The 21,693-nt window shown below is 56.7% G+C and overlaps 1 long non-coding RNA gene across 4 annotated transcripts; it reads left to right on the top strand.

The window, feature by feature from the left end:
* The first annotated feature begins 3,949 nt into the window (after nucleotides 1–3,949).
* LOC309668192 lies at nucleotides 3,950–16,782 on the top strand. Of its 4 annotated transcripts, XR_014268109.1 has the most exons (7): nucleotides 3,950–4,120; nucleotides 6,176–6,301; nucleotides 6,446–6,611; nucleotides 12,006–13,879; nucleotides 14,747–14,940; nucleotides 15,852–15,962; nucleotides 16,474–16,782. It is a non-coding gene; the product is annotated as an uncharacterized lncRNA (long non-coding RNA). The 4 variants fall into 4 exon arrangements; XR_014268110.1 differs by having other exon boundaries at nucleotides 6,176–6,611; nucleotides 12,006–12,892; XR_014268111.1 differs by having other exon boundaries at nucleotides 6,176–6,611; nucleotides 12,006–13,163.
* The last annotated feature ends 4,911 nt before the right edge of the window (nucleotides 16,783–21,693 follow it).

Below are 21,693 nucleotides of genomic sequence, written 5' to 3'. Positions count from 1 at the left end.
GGTTTCACTGGCTATGAAGCTCAGTGCCGTAGCTCAGGGTAGAGCCCCACCTAAGGGCAAGACGGCATCGTGTCCATACCTGCCCGATACCGAACATGGCTGGTAGTGGTGGTCGACTGTCTGTTTCCAAGAGAGGAGGAGACCTTTCATTCCTTCAATCCACGAACCTTTCTGCATGCCCATCGCAAGCCAGGTTTGTGCATCAGGGAACAAATGTGGTGGAAATCTTTGCCCTGGTGTTCGCCTGGGTCCCGGCAGTGGGTTGCTTGGTCCCCGGAAGTCCCCCTCTCCCTGGGAGGGAGCAGACACCACCCCCTCGTCTGTCTCGGTTCATGCTGAGCCCTCGGGCATCTGGAGTGATCAGAAAGGACGGTCACACCCCAGCTTTGCCCGGTGTCGGCTTCCCTGCTCTCCCCCTTGCTGGGTTTATCCATGGGCTCCTTGTGGGCGTAAGGAATTCATTGGACCAAGTAGTCTTCTTACTGGAAAAACTATCCGTGGCCGAACTCCACGTCGGGTCCCCAGGCAGGGCCCTCCCTTCTGGGGGCCCATCAGGTTGGCCCACCCGGCCCCGTGCTTGAGGGAGGGGCTGCGGGTTCTGTCCCCTTACCCCTCTTTTCTGATCAGCATTGAATGCAGTTTGGTCCCACTGTGACATCAGCCTGCCACACCATCCCAGAGCCACCCGTACCATCCAGGGTCTGCCCTGAATCCAGCACTCTTCTTCCATCTATAAAACAGAAGCCGTGATGGTGTAAACCCCACTCTGTGAACCCCTGGGCGCTCAGATGCTGGATCCCCGGCCCTGTGAGCTGACTGTACACGAGATGATGAGAAGTGAAATTCATAGTAAGACGAGGACAAGGCAGACTTGCCAGCAGACTCAAGGTCGAATCAAGGAGGTAGTTCCATCCTGTGCTTTAAAAAAAAAGAGAGAGAGAGAAAGAAAAAATAATCTTTTTTTCCCCTAGGAACTTGCGTATGAAAAGCCCTCCAAAATCTCTCTCTGAAACTCGGTCCTGGGCACTGCAGCCTTGCCTCCCCTCCTTGCACTGGCCTTCTCACCTCTGCCCTCACGTGGGTGTCACCCCCTCCTCTCACGTGGGTGTCACCCCCTCCTCTCCTGAGCTCGCCATGTCCCCGCCTGTGGGTCAGCTTCACCTGAGCCGGCCCTGCCCTGAGATCCTCTCCCGCCCCAGGGCTCAGACTCTGCTCATGCCTATGGATTTGTAGGTCTACGTGTTTCTCCTTCGGGACCAGGGTTGCCCCCTACAGAGTCTACCTAGTATTTGGCAGGCAGTTGGCACTTAATACATATTTGTTGATGGAATGAAGTCTGGGTTTGAAAAAAATGTCTCACAACCCAGAACATTCCATATCCAGACCCTCTCCAGACACCACCTGGGAAAGAGGACCGGGCTTGTGAGCAGATTTTGTGCCAGAGTGGGAGGGGCTGGCGGCGAAGTCCCCGGGGACGGTGCACAGGATAATGGAATTTAATCGTCGATGGTGGGGAACTCTGCAAAGTCCTATTTGGTAACTGCGTCCGGGCCCTTGGAATGTCCCAATTGGTATAAATGAATGGTTTGGAGGTACCAAGCGCTGTGAGGTCTGTCTTTTGGATGTAAAGAAGGAGACGGGCTAAACTGAGACGCATTCTGACCCCAGACTCAGAGGCATTAATTACTTAAATGAATAAGTATTAAATCAAAGGCCTGGCTTCAAAAATTAAACTCAGATTAGCCCCTTGTTCTACTTCCTGTAAAATCAAAAACATTTGGTTGAAGACTGGACACCGGGAGGTGAATGCCTTCTGGTGAGGAGGCTGCTGGTCCCCACTGCCCCACCCGCCCCTGCCGCCTTGAATGGAAATGCCAGAGTCTGGAGAAGCCTGCGGCAGTGGCCTCTCACCGCTGTGCTCCTGCACCTGGCCAAGGCTAGGGGCAGAGGTATCTAGAATATAGGCGGGAGAGACCCTCACCTAGTGGTTTCTGGTCTGACTCGGTCTTTCAGGTGGACCCTTGAGCCAGGTGGGTTTGGGGCAGAAGCAGGGAAGGCTGGTCTAAGGTGAGAAGACCAGGGATGTCTCCTGGTCGGCTCGGGCTTCTCCAGATTTGGGCTCTGGCTAGATATACTCGGAGGGGCCTCCCTGGTGGTCTTTTATGGTTTCACAGCCAGAGTCTGCGGCTCCCAGCTCATCTCAATCAGACCCACTCAATTTACGAAGTCCTCGGTGATAATTTCCAGGATGCTGATCTGAACTTGCTTCTCACCCGAAAAATGTCTGCCTTCAGCACAAAGGTCCGAACTCCTCTGTGAACCTCAAAGCCCACAGGAGCACCGTCCTGAGATCTGGGCAAGAGAGGCCCCAGGCCCTACACCTTAGAAGGCCCCTGGAGAGGGTAGATTGGTGGCCTGCGAAAGACATGTCCGCCTGGAACCCCCGAATGTGGTCTTATTTGATACAGAGGTCTTTGCTGATGGAGTTGAGATAAGACTCTAGAGCTGAGGTCATCATGAATCACCCGGGTGGGCCCTAAATCTAACGATGGGTGTCTTTATAAGAGACAGAGGGAGGAAAGGTACCCACAGACACAGAGGGAAGGAAGGCCACGTGAGCACAGAGACAGAGGCTGGAGGGGCGCAGCCCAGGAACCCCTGGAGCTCCAGAAGCTGGAAGAGGCAGGAAGGATTCTCCCCCGGAGCCTCTGGAGGGAGTTCAGCCCTGCCGACACCTTGATTTTGGACTTCTGGCCTCCAGACCATAAGAAGAAATCTCCGCTCTTTTAAGCCCCCTAGTCTGGGGTTTTGTATGGCAGCCCCAGGACACTAACACGTGCCCACTGCAGGCTTTTGGGGGCTGGACCCGAGGCTCAGAGTGGGGGGCCCACTGCCACGAGCAGCAGACTCCTCCCCGTGCCCCCCTTTCCTTCTCCTTACAATGTGATGACAACGGTGCCTGCTCTATAAGGCTTGAGATGACGAAATGGTCCCGTTATGTAGAGCGCTTGGAGCGGCTCCCGGCATCTACCCGGTGCGTTACTTGTTTCAGCTGTTATGGTGATGATTTTTATAATTTGCCCAGTCACTCGGCTTGTCGGTGGAGAGCCCGTATTTGAAGCCAGGTCAGTCAGCCGTCAAAGCCCATGCTCTTGATGCCTCTGTTGAACTGTGAAAATGGGCAAAATGAATGGGCCTGCTAGCGGGCCTGTAGTGTTATCACTAAAGGTGCTAGTGGTTGAGCTAAACAGACTTGAGTGGAGTTCAGGAACTGCCTGATCCAGGAGCATAGGGGCTTTGTCCAATTCACAGCTGCATTCTCAAGACTTTGAACTGTGCCTGGCGCATAGTAGGTGCTCAGTAAGTCAGCTTTGAATGGATCGGTGATGAGCGATTTCTCTCCCCTCTCAGGAGGCCAGAGTTTTGGTCCAGTCTGCCTTGGCTCAGTGGGGAGGGGCAGGGATGGGCTCTCTTGCCCACATTCATGCTTGGGCAGGGGCAGTATGTCTTCAAAGGAATGTGCGAGATGAGCGGTAGAGATGAGCCTGGGAGGTCAGCCGTCATGCCTGACCCCGCGGAGGCTGAGAGATTAGCAGCTTTGTCCCAGCTCGCACTCCTGGGTCTAGCTGCAGAGCAAGCCAGAGGTCCTCCCTCCAGAACCCCGTGCCAATGACCACACAATCCAAGAGCAGGGTGGCCCTGGCCTGTGAGTTCCTGGTGGCAAGGCTGGCCGGACGGGGTGAACCGGAGGAGCTTACTGCCTGGGAGCTGGAAGGGCAGTAGCTCCGTCAGGTGGGCCCCGAAGACCGAGGGTGAGGGTGGTGGGAGGGCCGTGGTGTACTGTGTTTGGAAAGATCACCAGCTGCCGTTGGGGAATGGACTGTGGGAGAGGCAAGGGGGTTCTCAGTAGAAGGCTAAGGTTAGCAAGGATGTGCCTGGATTGGGGGGGCAGAGTTTCAGTTCAAAATGACCCAAAGTAGCCCACCTCCCTTTCTGCAGCGACCACGGGATGGATGGGAACCCCCTGAGATGGGGAGGGATCAATGTCTAGTGGGAAGAGGACGGGGAAGGACCCGGTTGTCCTATCTTCTTGGCCTCAGCTTCTCCATCTGTGAAACGGGTAAGGACCGATCCTGCCCGCCCTTGTCTTGGCATCCAAGATGCCCGGGAAAGGACTTGGTCAGCTCGGCTCCCCCTGAACAAATGAGGCATCTCTGATGGGGCTGGGACTCTGCGAGAGGGCAGGGAGGTGGGCTGCAGGGCCAGGCAACTCTGGGAGGGCCTGGGACCCTCTGCCTCCCTGCTTCTCTCTTTTTTTTCTTTCTTTTTTTGGCTGCGCAGCTTGCAGGATCTTAGTTCCCCAACCAGGGATCGAACCCAGGCCCCTTGCAGTGCAAGCGCAGAGTCCTAACCTCTGGACCACCAGGGAAGTCCCTCCCTTGCTTCTCTTGAGACCCTGGAAAAGGTCTTGAGATCCATCATTTTTGGCTTGAGTTTTTGTTTGTTTGTTTGTTTGTTTGTTTAAGAGCACTTTAGTCGTTGTGAGAATTCTTGTTCCTCCTCTTTCGAAGCCCCATCCTCAGGGACAGCAGACCCTAATCTCTGGGCCCTGCAAGGGCCAGGCCTTCGAGCCGAGGCGCCTGCTGTTGGAAGAGGCCTGCCCAGTCATGGGGGCAGCTGCTCTGGGGGCTGGGGCCGGGGGAGGGGAGGGCTCATAAAAGAAACCCTTCCTGCCCTTCTTGGGCTTGGGTCCCCGAAGGACACCATGCCCGGGTGCCTGGGGCCATTCCAATGCCCCCCTCAACAAAAAAACGCCATTTGGTTCATCAAAGCCATTTTGTCCCCGGCAGGGCCCAATTTGCACCTGGCTGCAGGTCAGCGAACAGGCGGAGGAGGGGCTGCAATGGGTTTACGACGGGGCCGGGTGGACCCGGGGGGCCGGGCCCCTGGGGGCTGCAGAGTTGGCACCTTTTGGAGCCCCACTGCTGGTATCTGCCTCTCCCTGCAGGCCCCGCCCCCAGCCCACGGGGCCAGCGGGAGGCAGTTCTCTCTGGAGCCAGCTCCCAGGATGCAGCCGGGCTCCCAGACCCAGGGAAGGCCTCCAGGTGGGGCTGGTGGGCCCCGCCTCCTGCAGGGAAAGGCAGTCCCTGGGTTAGCACCAAGGCTCCCTTGCCTGGCCTGGCCAGAGCCACTCTGCCCTCAGCTGGTCTCCACGGGGCAACCAGAGTGGTCTTCCCCAGAGCAGACTGGCCACAACACCCACCCACTGCCCGCCCCACCCCCCACCCCCCAGCTTATAGCCTTCCAGGGCCTTCTGTCAGGCTCAGAATCCCGGCTGCCTGTGCTCTCTTAGCCTCGTCCCCATCCCCCCTCCCCCGGCTCACAAGGCTCCCACTCTGTCATCCCAGGAACGCCCTCCCCAGTTCAATTATCACCTCCCCAGGTAGGTCTTCCCAGATTTTCCTGCCCAGCCATCCCTTCCTAAGTCCCTGACAGCCCAGATTTCAGGATGCGATCAGCATCTGTCCTCCCAGCTGGACTCTGGGCTCGCTGGGGGAGAGACCCCACTGGGGTTTGCTCCCCTCTGTGTCCCCACCCTCCGAGCAAGCCTGGGGCAGAGGAGGTGCCCCGCAAATGTGTGTTGAGCGGAGTCACGACGGTGGGGGGTGTTTGCAGGTGTCCTGGCTGAGCCCTGGGGGCCTGTTGTTCCCTGTCAGGCCAAGGGGGCCCCAGTAGGACCCGACCGCCGGGGACCCAGCTTTTCCTCCTCTGTCGCCGGGAGGGGCACACGCTCTGGGCTGGGGCAGCCCGAGGGTCTCCCCCGGTCCCTCCTCCACCACCAGGGCGGGGAGCCAGGGCACCGGCCCAGCCAGTGTGGCGAGTGTGGGGCTTTACGGTTTACACAGCCCCCCGAGGGCCCACCATGAGGAGACTGGGTGCTGGGCCCGGCTCTGGGCATGTCCCAGTCAGACACAGGTGAGATGGGAGAGGCCCAGCGCACAGGTTGCCTGTGACCATTCTGACAATGGTGACAAACTGGGTGTCTTCTAAACAACACGAACTGATTCTCTTAGAGCTCTGGAGGTCGAGGTCTCCAGTGGGCTTGATGACTAAATTCAAGGCATCAGCAGGGCCGTGTGCTTCAGGGCAGAGTCTCTTCTCTTGCCTTTTCCAGCCCCTGGAGGCCGCCTGCATTCCTTGGCTGGTGGCCTCATCATTCCGACCTCTGCTTCTGCAGTCATGTCCCCTTCTCTGACTCTGATCTCCTGTGATGACACTGAGCCCATGCAGATAATCGAGGGTAATCTCCCCTCAGTTTAACTTCATCCTTAACTTCGTCACATCTGCAATTCACCTCTGCAACATAAGGTAACGAGTTCCCAGGTTCCCGGGATCAGGACGTGGACATTTACGGGAAGGGAGAGACCCTTAGTATCCTCTCCAGGAACCGAGAGGGAGCCCAGCTGACCGAGTCAGAAGGGCAGCAGCTCACCTGGCTCCAGGGGATCCAGGCCCTGTGTTGGACCAGACTCAACTATTAACTGTAGCATCTCCCTTGGTCCTCAGAACAGCCCTCTCAGGTAGATGCTGTCATCAGCCATGCTCTACAGGTGAGAAAAACCGTAAGCAACCAAATTCAGCCAGAAAAGCTGGGGCTTGAGTTCAGCTGGTGGGTGGGAGGCCGGACCCCCAAATCTGCCTACCACCCTGGTCCCACATGCTTGGTTTTCACCTTAACTTTGAGAAAGTTTTATTGGCATGTGATATACGCACACAGAAAAGTTCACAGCTCAGTGACTTGCCCTTCATAGCCAGTAGCCTGATCAAGACACAGCCAGTACCTAGCACCTAGCACCTTGGCCCAAGGGTAACCGCTCCTGAGTCCTATCAGCAGATCTGAGTTTTGCCTGCTTTTGCTTTGTATGAAGGAATCATCCGGTGTCTGTGCTCTGGGGTCTGGCTTCATTATCTTGACATTTGTCTGACCATCCTTGGGTGGGCTGCAGGCCACGTGTAGTTCTCAAAGCTCCACGGTACGCCACTGCACGGAGACACCAGGGTTACCTATGCTCTCACCTCTCCATGGGCTTTTCTAACCAAAGCTGCAGAGAACATTCTAGTGCGTGCCTTTTGGGGTACATGTGCATGCATTTCGATTGCGTATACACAGGAGCACACAGGCTGAACAGGGCTCGCCTTCTTTTTGTATTTTCAGTCTTGTTGAGATATAATTCACATACCATGCCATTCGCCCATTTAAAGTGTGTAACGCAGTGGTTTTTAGTACATTCACAGTTATGTGCAACTATCAGCACAGTTCATTTTAGAACATTTTCATCAACTGAAAAAGAAACCCCACACACTTTAGCTATCATCCCTCTTAAATCTCACTCCTCCCAGCCCCGGGCAACCACTAATCCACCTTCTGTCTACAGACTTGCCTGGTCTGGACTTTTCACATGAATGGAGTCCTATACTACGTGGTCTTTTGTGACTGGCTTTTTTCGTTTAGCAGAATGTTTTCAAGGTTCATCCATGTTGTAGCGTGTGTCAGGGCTTCCTTCCCTTTTATGGCTGAATAGTGTTCTGTTTTGTTTCTCCTTCTATTGGTTGATTGCCATCTGGGTTGTTTCTACTTTGGGGCTGTGTTGAACGATGCTGCTATGAGCGTTCAAGTGCAAGTTTTCGTGTGGACTTATGTTTTCATTTCTAGGAATGGAATTGCAGGGCCATAGGGAACTTTCAGGCTTTTCCCAAGCCATCCTCACCGACACCTGTTATCATCTGACTTCTTGATTCCAACCGTCATGGCGGGTGTGAGGAGGTGACACCCTCACTCTTGCCTGAGCCCTGCCCGGGTCCCTTGTGAGGGGCAGCGTGGCAGAGGATCTAGGGTCCTCCCCGCTGCAGCCCCAGGCAGGTGGGGACCCACCTGGCTGCTGGGCTGACAGCCCTGAACAGCATCTCTGATCTTCCCTGACTGCTGCTCTTGAGGACTGAAGTCTCCCTGGGCTGGCCTCTGACGCCTTCCCTTTCCAACTAGGAGTGAGAAACTCAGTGCCTACTGACTGAGCGCCAGCTGTATACCCAGCCATGTTCTAGCATCTAGAGACTCAGGGCAAGTGGGGAGAAGAGGCCCTGGCTTCCTGGACCGGCCCTACATTCTGGAAGGGCAGGCAAATGGATACACGGGACCATCTCAAACCATGGAAAGTGCCTCAAAGCCAACAGTGGGGTGATATGCAGAGGGCGTCCGGGGCTGGGAGGACCCCCGGGTGGGTGCTGGGACCAGCTGGCTCGGGGTGTTTTCACCGCATGGCCAAGGCAGGTGCTCACGGAGTAGCTGAGCAGCGTGTGTAGTGCCGGTGGGGGCCCAGGGCATGGATTTTGAGGCAAAATCAGCCTCTCCAGCCGCAGTCAGGCCTGCAAGCCATGGGCCAGGCATTCCCAGGCCTGTTGCTTCGAGCTGTGGGTCCGAGGGAGGCAGTGGGTTGGCGGAGCCTTTAATCAGGCCGAAATGGCTGTGGAGGCCCCCAGGAAACACACACATGAGGAGCCGAGCAAGGCTGGCCCAGCCATTAATTCCAGTTTGAGCCAGTTTAATAAATAGCTAAAGAAAGAAACTGCGAACAGCTTCACGATTAGCCCGGACTCCTCACTAAGTGGTAGGTGGATTCCCGTTTTCCTAAAATAAGTTTTTTCCATTGCCTGGTGGCGAAGCAGCCGGAGTCCTCTGCGGGATGAAAGCCCCTCCTGGCCGCTGGAACACAGCTGCAGGGACCGCAGAGTTCCCTGGAGTTGGAGCAAAATGACCGATTGCAGCTTCGGGAGCCCTTCGCAGATAAAACACCCCCCGCCAGGGCTCTGAGCCCTGCTTCTCCTCGGGCATCGTGAAGACAAGTGCACACTTGTACCTGCCAGCCTGTCAACCTTGAACTGCTCCCCGGGTGCCAGGGGACCCCTGACACCATGGGATCCCTTGGGAGCAGACCTCCCTCCCCTCCAGAATCTCCCTGGCAAATCACACTGGAAGTGGGTGCCTGTACTCAGGAAACCCCCTCACCACCTGCCAGCAGCCCGGTGACCCCTGAGCCTCGGCTGTCCGATCTGTGAAATGGGGCCTCCTCCACAAGGTAGTGCAAAGCAAGGTAGAGTGCGAAGCTCGCAGGGTGGCATTAGGTACGTGGAGCCCTGAGCCGGGTCCAACCCCACTGTCTGCTCTCTAGACACCCCAGATGGCTCTGTCTCAGAACTGTCACGGAGAGACGGAGGTCGGGGAGGGGACACGCTTGTCCGTGATGACCACCTGGCCCATCTGCCTTTCCCAGATCTAATTAATATTAAGCATCTCACCTTCTCTTGGTGTTCGGGGTCTGATTGGCTGTCCTGAGCCCACTGCACCTTTACAAAAACGCAGTGAGGCCTGAATAAACGTTTGCCCATTCTACAGATGTGGACAGAGAGGCAGAGAGCAGGGGCAGATGGACACAGGGGCAGAAAAGCACACGTGGTGACCTGGCAGGGCCAGAGCCAGACCCCGGACTCAGAATGCATTCCTCTTTCATCTCTGCAGTGCTCTCACCCGCAACCCAGGATGCAGCCTTACAGGAGCCCCCTATCCCTTACCCAAGCTGGGCTCACATCTCAGTGGCTGGCTGCCATCCTCCCTTTTGGGGCCAGGTTCATGGGTGTATTTTAGGAATTTGCTGGCGTCATGGGCTGAACTGTGTCTCCCCCCACCCCAAATTCCTGTGTTGAAGTCCTGACCCCCAGCACCTCAGAATGTGGCTGTATTTGGAGATGGGTCTTTAAAGGAGCAAATAAGGTAAAATGAGGTCACTAGGGTGAGGCCCTAATCCCATAGGACTGGGGTCCTTATAAGAAGAGGAGGTCAGGACACAGACACGCACAGAGGGATGACCCCGTGAGGACACAGGGAGAAGATGGTTGTCTACACGCCAAGGAGAGAGGCCTCGGGAGGAACCAGCCCTGCCCACACCTGGGTCTGGGATTCCAGCCTCCAGGACTGGAGACAGTGAATGCCTGCCGTTTAGGCCTCCCACTCTGCAGTGCTTTGTTATGGCAGCCCTGGCAAACTATACAGCTAGGAACACTTTGTTCTCATCTCCTGATGTTTCTGCCTGGTGGTGGGGTGAGGGGTGGTCCTCCCTGCCCCTCCCCCGACCCCACAACCAGGGCACATGAGCTGCCAAGAAAAAAGACACCTCTTATTATTCACTTCTGGAGACGTGTTGATCACACCCTTCCTCCTTAACCCTATGATCTAGGGGCCACCTTTGAAATCAGACCTGAGCACAGAGAGGCTGAGTCACTGGCCCAGCCTCACACAGCATCAAAGGCTTGTTTCCAACCTCTTGCCTCCTGGCTGCCAGGGGCTGGAGAGCAGGGCAGGGTGAGACGGGACCCGGAGTGGCTGACCACCCAGACTGGGGCGGGGCCTGCATCCCCCACGTTGGCTAGCAGAGACCACTCTTACGGCCTATCCAGCTGGGCCTCCGAACCCACGCGGGCACGGCCATGCTGAGGTGTGCCTTCCTGAGCCACAGTCCAGGCTGGAAGGTTCTGGAAGCTCCTCCAGCCACCGCAGCAGCTTCAGGCACCCCAGCAAAGCGCCCACAAGATGTTTATTGATAAGCTACTTGTAAATGGGGAGGAGCTGTGATAATCAATGCCATGAAGTGATGTGAAGTGCGCAAGTAGCCCAGGTGCCCTTGGCTGGGAATCAGAAAGCCAGCAGCTGCAGCCCCAGGGCTCCCCGCTTCCCAGGTCAAGCTCCGGCCCCTTTCCGCTTCTTCCATGCTGTGCACCATCTTTTTCAGTTGATTTGTTTGCTTTTCAATAATTAATAGACTATTATTTTTAGTGCAGTTTGAGATTTACAGAACAATAGAGCTGATAGTATGTAGCGTTCTATACCCCCCAGGCCCCCCTGTTATTAACATCTTGCATTAGTGGGACACCGTTTGTTACAATTGATGAACCCAGACTGATACAGTAGTATCGGCTAAAGCCCATGGTCTACTAGGGTTCACTCCTTGCGTTGTATTTCCTGTGGGTTTGTCAAAGTGTAGCGTCACGCAGACAGGGGAGCCCCGTGGTGTGTGTCAACGTGTGTTCGAAGCGATCCTTATAGGCAGGGACCCGGGTCCAGGTGGCGTGAGGGGTCCAGATAGATGGAACCCCGCAGATAACTTTCCATCCTTGTTTTCGTGTCTCTGTCTTCACCTTTAAACTGGATGACCTGTGCACAGCGAATGGTCGGGTCTCACTCGTGTACCCAATTGGACCATTTCTGCCTTTTATTCCGGAGCGTTTAGACCATTTATATTCAGTGTGGTCCCTGAGATGGTTGGGCTGATGGATGCCTTGCTGGTTTTTTCTGTCTCTGTTCTCTGTCTCCCCTTTCTTCTTCCTTCTCCATCTGCTTACTAGCTTTACCTCTTTGTTTTCTTTTTGTTTGCTTGTTTAGCGCTCGCTTTGAAGTCTGTGTATCCCCACTTACCATCGCATCATACACAGTTTTATGCAGAGTAAGAAACTAACTACAATATCCCTCCCCCAGCTCTTGTGTTCTGGTTTTCATACATTTACTTTTACATACGTTGTGACCCCCCCCCCACCCAGAATAATCTATAATTATCTTTGCTTTAAGCGGCCACTTAAATATTTTAAGGAGATTTTAAAAAAGAAAACTTTATTTTGCTTCATGAAAAGAACTGTTTCCCTGGTGCCTTGATAATCCTGGGTAATGTGATTTTTTTTTAAAGTTTAGGACATTTGGGAAGGCAAAAATTATACTTTAGTGGACATTCCTTTGATGATAGAGCACTGAGTGCTGTACAGTTTATATAGTAATATACTGAACGTTAATTGAGCACGCACTATGTGCTAGGCTCTCCACTGCCTGCTTTATGTCCATGAAGTCATTTATTCTATGAAACAGCGCTGCGAGATGGATTCTGTTATTATGTCTGCTGTTGCAGATGAGAAAACTGAAACACCCAGAGAGTGTCCCTGCCACACCCCCGCTGCTGCTGGACAGGACCAGGGTCACCCGCCAGTGCTTTCCCACCCAGCCCACGCCAGCCAGGGCCCAGCCAAGCCACCTGCAAAACCACTACACAGCCCCACCACCTGGCCTGACTCCGGGGCTGTTGGCAAAGTGACAATGCAAGGCCCTTGTTAAAGTTATTAAATATCCAGAATATATAAAGAACTCTTACCATTCGACAACAAAAAGAACAACACGCAAGAGGACTTGAATAGACATTTCTCCCAAGAAGACATCCGCATGGCCAATAAGCACTTGAAAAGATGCTCATTCTTCTTTCCAATGCAAACACAGTGGCAAGATCAGGCAGATGTCATTTGGAGAAGTTTGGACAAGAGAAAGTTGCTGTTGGTTTTTTTCATGGAGAAATGTCTGGGCAAGCGGTGCTGGGCAGTGGTCAGCGCCTTGGGGCACGACTGCCCGGGAGACCTGGGTGTTATTTCCTCGGCCACGTCGCAGAGCGAGTGAGGCGGGAACCCAGGCTGTGGACGTTGGGGCGGTGCTCTGTCCAGTGCTGACCTGCTTCCCGGCAGAGTCCTGGGCCGTCAGAGCCCCAAGGACTGTCTGTGCCTCTTGCATACCCGGCTGGGGAGCACGGAGAAGGAGGGGACAAGAGAGCCAGGGACCATCCGGTCCCTGCTGCTGTCCCCAGCGCACCTCTGGTTTGCTCTGCTTTGTCTGCAAATGCTCCATTTCATTTGGGAAACAGGAGGTCCTGCCAAAGAACGCTTTTAAATAGTGACGTGCAACCACGCCCTTACAAGAGGAAGACTCAGGGAAAGGAAGCAGCTCATCCAAGGCTCCGAGGGCTCCTGCTTGGTGAGAACCACTGTGTGTCAGAGTCTGCGCAGACCGTCTTGTCCTGGCTGCCCTGATGCCCCGTGGCGCAACCCCAGCTGACGGCAGGATGCACTAGAACCTCTGCCTGGTCTCCTGCCATGGGAAAGCCTTAGGGTCCACATCCCACCCCCCAGAACCAGCTGCGTTCAGCTCTGTCTGATGCAGGAGATCTGGTGTCTGTCCCAGACAAGAGAATCGTCTTTGTAGCGCTTATCCACACCAGCTCCTGCAGGAATGCAGGGACCGTCCTGTGAGTTCCCCTCCTTCCTGGACCTGTGGGCCACCTCTCCTCACGCACAGTGGGTACTCAGCACACACACACTGGGGCTTCCTGAGAGAAGCCGAGAGCTGGGCTCACAGCACAGCAGAGCAGAGGGGTCACTTTTGAAAGCTGGTCCTGATCTATCACTCCTGCAGCCACCAAGCCCACATAACATCCCATCACTCTGAGAGGGACATCCTTAGCACAGTGGACCCACAGGCCCTCGGCATCCTGCCCCGTGGCCTTCGGTACTCAGCTCACAGCCCTCCCCCATCCCCGGGCACAGCTACGGGCCACACTCTGCTGCCGCAGGACCTTGGCACATGTGTGCTCCGTGGTTTAGAGCGGTCCTGCCCACCCACCCTCACCTGGCGAATGCCCTTTCCTTCCATCAGGACAGACTGCTTTCGATTTTGTGTCCTCTCCTCCGGGCTCTTATCTCTCCCATTTCTGTAGTTAGCTCGTCTCCCCGCCTCCACCCCAGACTGAGCTGATGCGTGACGGCTGAGGCAGGTGTTGGGATCCCAGGAGTGGAGGAAGCTACCCAAGCTACCCAAGGGGACGTCAGCGCTAAGTAAATGGAAATCAGTACTAGGCCTGAAGAGGTGGGCAGCCTGGGACAGGGACCGTCGCCAGCCAGGCCCCCCAGGAGCTGTATGTGCCCCTCATAAGTGGTTGCCACGCACCCTGTTGTGTGGACATTGGTAAGTCAGAGTTAGTTATCACCACTGGGTGACTAGGGTCTCTCCCTTACCAGCCTGTGAGCAACCACAGAGCACAGATGAGGAGCATGTCCTGGATCAAAACACTTGAGCTTCCTGTGCCTCAGTCTTCCCATCTGTAAAATGGAGGTGATGATCCTGTCCCTCCTGAAAGGGCTGGACGAGGTGTTGGCGTGATGGGTTCTGAAGTCTGGTGCCTGGAGTGTCCCCAGGATAGATAAGGGGCCAGACCCACTGGGTGCCTGTTCCCAGTGTGGAATAGGACGGCGAAGGGGACTGACCACTGGCCGCCCAGGCTCCCTGCCCCCACCAGTCAGGCACAGCAAAGAGCCCAGAGGGGTGGCCGGCTGACGCTGCTGCGGCTTTGGTGTCCCTTCAGCTCCGTGATGGCCCCTTTGAAGGTGCCGAGACTGACGGCCCCTTTGCGGCCGGAGTGGGGCTGGTCTGGGAGCTGGCACCCCGTCACCAGGGCGTGACCGCGGGAGGGGACCTCCCCTCCGCGGCCTGGGGCTTTGTGCAGGGCGGGCCGCGTGCTGGCTGGGCGGCTGGAGACAATGGGGGCTGCGGCTGGGCCGGGGGCTGGCATAGCGGGCTGGCAGTGAAGCAGAACAAATCCACAGGGACCTTCCTGTACCTCCGCCTGCGCAAGTAACCTAATCTGGGGGGAGCAGGGCCGCGGCCGGGGTTGGGGCACTGCTGCGGCCTTCGGGCTGCAGTGTGTGTTCACGGTAATTTGAGGGCTTCCACTGGGGGGTTCCCGATCATTTGATGTGGCAATTAACGAGGGGACTTTTGTCGTCCGGAAAGACACAGCCGCCCACTTCAATCACCCTGTTTATGCCCCGGCAGAAGCCAAACAGCCCCAGTGGCAGATAACGGGTGGACTTCAAACGGCTCCAGGTCGGTCGCCCCTGGAACCGCCAGGCCGCGCAGCGCCCCCCTGCCTTTCATGCAGCCAAAGCGTTACTTTTCCCATGAGAAGTTCCGGCCCTAATGGCAGCGGATGACAAAGGCAGGCGCTCACCTACTCGAGCCCTTTTCATGTGGGTACCTGGCTCTTGAGGTGGGTGGGAGAAGGGGCAAGTCATTTCCCATTGATTCAAAGGGCACGTGCCCCCCGCACCAAGTGGCCTGTGTCCCTGCCCCTTCCATGTAAGGGGTGGCAGCTCCAGACTCGGACACCCTCAGAAGGAGCCCCCCTATTTGGAGTCAGTTCCTCTGTGGGTCCGATGATGAGGTGACAGTGGACCATGATGACGTCAGCCTCAGCCCAGCCCTCTGCTGAGTGCGGCAGGCGAGCCTCAGCCCCGAGCCAGCCTCACGCCGGCACCCGCTGGTTTACAGACTGCGCTGGTGAAGGTGTGGGGACTCGCCCGGGGTTGCACCTGGGCCCAGGGAGCATAAACCCGTGGGACCTGGCTGCAGCGGGCGCCCACCTGCCTGCCGTCCCGACTCTGCGGCTGAGGGCTAGCCGAGACCCCGTTGATCGTCCTCATCAGGAACCCGGGCCTTTTCCGCAAACCCAACCATTGCTGTAGCACAAGGTTGCGAGGGCCAGGCAGAGAAAAGCCTCAGCCCGTGCTGGGACCTTAGTAAAAGCTCAGCCAATTCCCCTCTGGGCCTCTGTTCCCTCACCTGTGAGCTGGGGGACCAGAGGGACCACAGATGCAAAACACCCGGCACACCAGCTGGGGGCCCAGCCCATCCAGCCCGCCGGGTCAGTGCCTGGCTGGGGCCCCACCAGACCAGCTGACATCTAACCCCAGGCTCCTCATGGGCTGTCGCAGCAGGAACCAGGTGGGGTGGGGCATGGGGAGAAAAGGGCTGGTGGGACCTCCACGCCCATCTGTACCCAGGCCAGGTGCCACCTGAGTGCTCACACAATAGACACAGACGGGCCCTTGCCGGTGGAGTAAATTCAAGCCTTCATCATTGGCTGAGTCATTCCTTCTAGACCCTGCCGCGGCGACAGAAGGACAGAGAGGGGCCCAGGCTGCTAGAACTTCCACTCGGCGGGGTCTGGCAGACAGTAAAGACAGACAGGACCCTTCCAGGATGGTCAGTGGTAAGACTGGGGACGGTGGGAGGGGAAGGGGCGGGGGAGGACGGGGTCCGTGTTGACTGGGCAGTGAGGGAGGGATCCCCCGGGAGGTGATGCTGGAGCAGGGGACGATGAGAGGGACCGGGCTGACCTGCGGGAGGAGGAAGTCTGTGGGCTCAGGGACCAAGGAAGCACCAGTATTGGGGGGGAGCTTGCCAGGGACCTGCCAAGGACAGCGGGACCCCATCTGGAAGGGCCTTGCCTGCCAGCAAAAGGAGCTTGCTTTTAGCCCGAAAACATAGGAGCCACTAAGACGATGCTCCAGCCTTGCCATGCCCCTGCTCTACAGCCTTCAGTGGCTCCCCATGGCTTCCCCCAACAATCTCTTTCTCGCACTGGCATTCAAGGCCCAGCATAATGTGGACCTAACGCCTCTTGTGATTAGGACTCCAGCCATCCCTTCACATGCCAGCCCGCCTACAGCCTCCCCGTTCCCTAAATGTCTCCCACGATCCTGCCTCTGTCCTTTGATCAGGAGATGTCTCCATCCCAAATGCCGCCTCTGCTACCGCTCCTCCAGCAAGGAACTGTAGGATTCATCAAGGCCCGGTGAAAACATCACGTCCCCCAAGAGGGCGCCTGACCCTAGGTTCCCTGGGGTGGACTGCATGGGCAGCCCAGCTGTGTGGCCTTAGGTGGGGCGTTAGCTTCTCTGAGCCTCTCTGTAAAACGGGATAATAATAGCAAGTACCACCTAGGGTTGTTGCTGGGATTAAATGAGCTAATGGGACTGGTCAGATTGATTGGCGTTGCCGTATTTCATGTAATATAAGACACCACTGATTGTAAGATGCACCATTATTTTATATCCCTCTAAGTGTGGGAAAAGCTGACAGTTAAACCGTGACACACCTGGAAGGTCCCTTTGAGTGAGCCAAAGAGTTCAAATTTTAACAGGAAGGAAACAGTTGAGGGTTTTAAGCTAAGGAAGTACAAGAACAGATCTGAGCCCTAAGAGGCCTCCAGCTGCTGTCCTTCTGGAATTTTCCCCCTAGAATTCCAAAGCTGGAAAGAATCGGGGAAATTGAGACACAGAGAAGAGGAGGCCAAGCTTGGGGTCACCTGGGGAGTTGAATCTCCAGGTGGAGGTGAGGGAGGGATGGGTTAGCGTGGAGCAAAGGGCCCTCCCCTCTCCCCGAGTCTCCTGTCCTCAGAGGGGGCAGAGGCCACGATGGTCCTTGCCTCTCCCACCATCACATCCTCCCACTGTTGCACACTCGGCAGCGGGCCCAGCGAAGGTCTGGGAAATCGAGTCTCCGGTGGTCAGGTCCCATTCCAAACAGAAAAGGGGATCCGGGGTTGACGGGTGGGAGTCCAGGGTGAGCCCTTTTGCGATGCCGCCACACTTCACTCGTCCACTATTCAGTGTCACATCTGCTGGGTGGAGCTGGAGGCACTGGAGATGAAACACCTGGGGGTCATGACCTGGCAGGAGAGTTGGACAGGTAAACAGCAGGAGCTTACAGGAGCACCAGCTGGGGGAAATCCGGGCAGACTTCCTGTAGGAGGTTACGGAGGCCTGCGGGCGGCTTGGCTGCAGCATCTGGATAGAAGCCCCTCCAGATCTTGGTCCTCCTTCCTGGAGCCCCGGGTTCCCTCTCCCTCTGGGCTGCCCTCGGGCAGGAGCCTCAGTAGCTCTGGTCCTGGTTTCTTTCCTTTAGCGTCCTCAGCCATGTTGGCTGGGTTGAGTATCAGCTGGGGGGCTCGGGTTCTTCCTCCACAGAGCACCTGCCGGATGCTGAGCACTTGTTTCATGGTCTGGGCGGGGGGAGAGGCAACAGTGAGGACCCAGCTCTATGCTCACTTGCTGTGTGACCCTGGGTTAAAAGCTGCCCTTCTCTGGGCTGACGACGTCTCCCTTCCTAATGCCCAGAGACCATACTGTTCCCTCCCTCCTTGTCAGTAAATGAAGAGGTGGGGTGCTGACCCGGGGCTCTGACCCAAAGCCCAGCACCTTCACCTCCCACCCCTGCCCACCCCGTGTGGCAGCCACCTCCCCAGCCCCGTTGCCAGGCGCGGGGGCTCAGGCCCCACCTCGGGCACGTGCCCGGCCCGACCCGGCTTCTACCCCAGCTGGCGCCTCTGCCCGCCTCTTCCTGCACCCACCCACCTCCTGCGCACAGCTGGCTTCTTCTCAACATTTAGGCCTTGACTAGAAGTCGCTGCCCTGAGCAGCCTTCCCGGACCAGCGCCACCCTGGCCGCTCCATCCACCCCTCCCCCAGCTCCCTATTCTCTGCTTTTCCCCCCTCTGCGCCCATCGGCTCCCTCCCGCCCGCCCTGGGCTACACGTTGGGGGTGGGAGACAGGCACGCCCAGCCTTCAGAACACACAGGTATGAGCACAATGGCTAGTGACACGTCGTGCTCCAAGGGGGGCAGTGGTGGGGACTTTTTCAGGGTTTGACTTCCGGTCCCTGCGCTAAGAAAAGCAGAAATGTGCAGCTTTTCCCACTCGTGTGGAAGATAGAGAAAGGTGCTCAGGCCACCTGCATGAACCGCAGACTCAAGAGTTCCAGCTCCTTCTCGGCTCGGGCAATGCCTTCTCATCTTTGGTGTATAAGTGTGGTTTTGAATTTTTCTTAAGGTCCACTAGCAAAGACAGACCTCCCACGTGGCGGTGTTTGTACTTTTGGAATTGGTCAACCTGCAGGGCCAGGAGAGTCTTCAGAGGCTCTGTCTCTCTTTGTCTACGTGATCCTGTCCAGGGCCCACAGGTGAGGCCTGAGTCCGGGGCCGGCGCTGCCACCACGCTCCTGGCCCCAGGGACACAAACCCCAACAGACTGATGACTTGCCAAGGAGGGCATCCCTTCCTAACGACCACAGCACCAGATGGCCAGGCCCAGGCACCAGCTCTGCCCGGCCTGCCCTCAGAGGGTGGCTTGGGGACCCGGCCTTGGAGGGCGACCCTGGCAGAAAGGACTCAGAGGAAAGATGGAGGAAGGGCCCCCACCCCATTCACGTAGCCAACTGGGGTGAGACCACAGGGGTCAGTGGTCACCCTGCGGGGGAGGGTCACGCGAGACGCTGATCTCTTCTCTGCCGGGTGGTGGTGGTTACATGGGTGCCACTTCGCAGCTAATCATGCAACGGTTCAAGGGGTGATGCGGTTCCTGGGCTTCGGAGCGGGTCTGGGTCTGGCTCTGCCACTTGCTCTGTGATGGGGCAGCTCGCTGACCTCTCCATGTCTAACCCGTGGGATGGGAGACAGGACTGCTTCCGTCCTGAGTGTTTCGAGGGTTCAGTGAAACAGGGAGTGCAGGGGGCGGGCCAGAAGGAGCAAAGCTACTCCCTCCTCCACCACCAGAATCAGTATCACTGTCCGATCAAAAGCCAGGGAAGGGCTTGGCAGCGGCTCTGCTGGGCTTCTCAGTTCACCACAGCCTGGGTGTGGAGGAAAGGAAGGTTCCAGGCCGGTGCAGGCAGCCAGGTGGGTGCCCAGAGGCGCAGCCCGGCCGGTGGATCTCTCGAGGCCAGCTTTGAAATTAACAAGGATTTGGGGCCTTAAGTATCATGGGGGTGGGGCTAGGCACCTCTAGCTGCAATGGGGCCATGGGGCAGGCAGCCTGACCCCAAGGGAAGCACAGAGCTGCTGGTGGTCACTGCAACTCCTTTAGCGACCAGTCAAGCCTTCCGCATTCTGCCCCCACAGAAAGGTTCCTGGGGGGAGCCCGTCCCCCGGGGACAGGCCTTTGACAGCTTCCTGGACACGGGCTAAAGTAGTTGGCTTTTGAGCATCGCTCTAAAACGGCAATTTGCAACTTCATCATGAGCTTGATGGATGAGCGCTGAGTGGCTCCTGGGCCACCCGAGGCCAGAGAAAGGCTGCTGACGTGCATGACAAAATGTTTTCTTACCACCCGGTGCCAGTGACAGGCCCCTCAAAGGAACTGCAGTCCCTGCAGAAGCGATTCACCCTCTTGCCTTTTTGTGGCGCTGAGGTCGGCAGCTTTTATTTGGCAGCTGAGAAAAGGGCCCCCGGCTCCTTGCTGTCTCTGGGAATGCCATCCCCGTGGGCCACCAGCCCCCGGCTGGCTTGCACGAGGCCACGCTTCATTTTGATGAGATTTCAAAAAGCCCCGTTGTAACCGGGGCCGGGGGGGACCTTGCCTCACCCAGGGCCAGAGTTAGAGCTGCCTTTGCTGAATTCCAGGAGAGAGGAAGGGGTTCCTGCCATCTCAGCCATAACCCAAGGCAGCACTGGGTCCCCGCGGCGCTCGGTACCCATGCACGGTCATCGAGTGATGAATTGTATCATAGATTGATTTAGTCTTGTTCCCACTAAACTGTAACCTCCAGGAGGGCCATTCTTACTGGGCATTTGATTCCAGCCTGGGGGTAAGCAAACCTAGGAGACACCTGCCTTGGGTTTGCTTTGCTGGGAGAACTGGATCAGGCCCCCCAAGGGTCCCTCCCGGCCCCAAGAGACTACATTCTGACCTCTGTTATGGGGTTGGCACACAAGTCTACACGTGTGTCAAAACCCACAGAACTGGGCACCACAAGGAGTAGATTTTACTGTGTGTAAAGTGAAAGAATAGTTACCTCTCTCGGGGGGCAGGGCACAGGGATGTAAGCCAGACTTCCTCAACTGTATTTCCTGTGGGAGACAAAATAATGGTCCCCACAAAGATGCCCATGTCCTGATGCCCGAACCTGTGAATATGTGACTTTACAGGGCAAAAGGGTCTTTGCAGGTGAGATTGAGTTAAGGATCTCGAGATGGGAAGATGGTTCTGGATCCCATCATCACAGCATCCTTATAAGAGGAGGCGGGAGGGTCAGAGTGAGAGGGGCTGTGACCACAGAAGCAGAGGTTGGAGTGACGGGGGGTGGGAGGGTGGGTGGTCCATGAGCCAAGGATGCAGGTGGCCCATAGAAGGAGAAAAAGCTGAGCAAGCAGATTCTCCCCTGGAGCTTCCAGGAGGAAGCAGTCCTGTGGATACCTTGGTTTGGGGACTTCTGGCCTCCAGAACTGCGAGAGAGTCCATTTGTGTTTTTTAAGACACCAACAGCCATAGCAAACTCATACAGCCTTGTTTGGCAGATCTGACTCTGGAACCAAGTCAATATTTCATGTAATTAAAAAAAAAAACAACAGATTGAATTATAAGAGGAATCCCTAAACGGCAAAAATAAAATAGAAAAACAAGGGCGACTACAGCTACCAACTCAGACCATCTCAGACTCCCACGCAGGACTGTTTGATAGCAGGTCCCAGTGCCAAGCGCACAGTCGGCAAGTTCAAGGCTCTGAGTGGAAAAGGAGTCAGGGCGTCGGAGGGACCCAGGCGCTGAAGGGTCTCCCCCTCCACCGCAGCGGGGGTGAGCGGCCACCCACTGTCGTGGCCCAGGAAGGGGATCCTAAAACCGACTGGAGCACGGCACAGCCCGGGCCTGACTGCTGGCGGCTCTGCTGGCTTTTGCAGACTTGATTTCCCCAGGCTGAGCCCCTCCTCGTTCCAGGCACAGGCCCTTCTGGGGCAGCCATGACCTGCTGCATGGTGGGGGCCTCCAGGGGGCTCCGGGTCCAGCACTTCCCAGCAGACCACCCACTTCCAGCCTCCATTCAGCCCCTGCCACGCTCCGGGTGTTACTGAACCAAACGTGGGTCCACTTGCTGTGCAGTAAAGCCAATCTACTGACACCGGGTCGTGGTGAAGGAAAGTGTAGCGTTTATAACAGGCGCCAAGCAA

This window comes from Balaenoptera physalus (assembly GCF_965194825.1).
Source record: "Balaenoptera physalus genome assembly, chromosome: 10".
In the NCBI taxonomy this organism is placed as follows: Eukaryota; Metazoa; Chordata; class Mammalia; order Artiodactyla; family Balaenopteridae; genus Balaenoptera; species Balaenoptera physalus.
This window is presented reverse-complemented; position numbering and strand designations above follow the sequence as displayed.